Raw genomic sequence first — 1,681 nt, forward strand, 5'->3', positions numbered from 1 at the left:
TTTGGGGGAGGGGGGTGGAGTGACCTTTCAAAACTAAGAAACGAGGAATTGTTAATTTTCAAAATTAAAATAAAAAAATGATAAATTTTTATTAAAAAACTTATTAAATGGCATTTTTATTTTTTAAACTAACAATGGCAATTTTATTTTTTAAACTAACAATAAAATTTAATAAAAATTAGATAATAAATAAATATTTAAATTTTTAAAATTTAATATATAAGAGATAGACTATACCTTGGGTGGTAATAGGTCTTTTTGCCATGCTAAAAATCTATTATTTTTAAAACTTACTTCAATCATGGCGAAAGTTAAAAGCTACAACTTGTATTTGTGGAAACCTTTCCAATACTCCAACGCGTTTTCTCCATTTTCCAAAATTGTAAAGTTCACGATGTACCCAAAATTTCACCTCGTTTCATATTTTTGACTAATAGTATTATATATATAATTTTATATATACATAGTTTTATCCATTTATTAATGAGTTTATTTTTCTGAAAGCATTTTACAAAATTTTAAAGGCCTCCTTATAAATTATAATTTATTAAAATCCTTCTAAGATAGTCTTTTAACAGGTTAAAAATTATTTTTACAATTTTTTTTAAATTATGCGTATATTTATATTTATGATAGTCAAATCATATATAATATCAAACATAAAATAATATTATAAATATCTCAAAAACTTTTAAAGGTCTTTTATATACCGATATCATAACATTGTTTTTTAAAAATTATATATTAATTTATATTAGTGACATATATCATATTATTAAAAAGATACTAAAGATATTTATATTTATATTACGGTGTTTGATAATTTAGAGAATGCATAAACGTAAACGCGGCATCAACCGTCATAAATAAACAAAAAAGATCAGCAGTAGCTGGAAATCATAGTCACTTTCATACGCAAATTATGCATCTATTGATTGCTTGATTGACTAACATACAATGATTCTTGCTAGAATATTAGCATGTAAATTTTAAAGTGATTTCAATATATTTAGCATGTAAATCATAAAGTGTTTTCAGTGAGCTGTAAATTTTGACTCTTTCACGTCAATGTTTTGAAAGGCCAAGACTTTGCTTTCAAACTTTAGGTTACCGAAAAAAGAAAATCAATTAGTCATAATGAGCAAATTACGTTATTAAAGGACTAAGCGTAGATTTCACGTATTGCTAATTTAAAATCTTATGAAGTAGAATCCCTTTTCAAACAAACAAGATTAGAACATTCTAAATACAACAATAGGTCGTATTAAATTATATCAAATCAAATCTAATATAACTCATTGTGTTTATAGTTGTCTCAGACCCTAATTAATTGGCCCTATAGGCTGGCAAACAAGCATTGAAAGGCACATGAAATGGTCCAAGAAGATCCTTGGAGACGTGTTTTCATCTACTCTTAGCATGTCGATCCATAATTTGTATATTTTAATTAGTTGTTAAATATTATAATTTTGTATTAAATCATATCGGATCAACTTACAGGCCTAACCTCAAAGCCCTACAAACCATGTTAAAAAGGGAGTCTAAATTGTCCTGTTGATTGGCCCAACCTCCTGTCATATCTAAATATGATAGATGGTCAAAACAAAATATCAAAATAAAAAGGAAGGAAGTTATTTTAAAATAAAAACTAAAACATTTTAATAAATTAGTATATAAATAT

This window comes from Mangifera indica, chromosome 4, assembly GCF_011075055.1.
Source record: "Mangifera indica cultivar Alphonso chromosome 4, CATAS_Mindica_2.1, whole genome shotgun sequence".
NCBI lineage: Eukaryota > Viridiplantae > Streptophyta > Magnoliopsida > Sapindales > Anacardiaceae > Mangifera > Mangifera indica.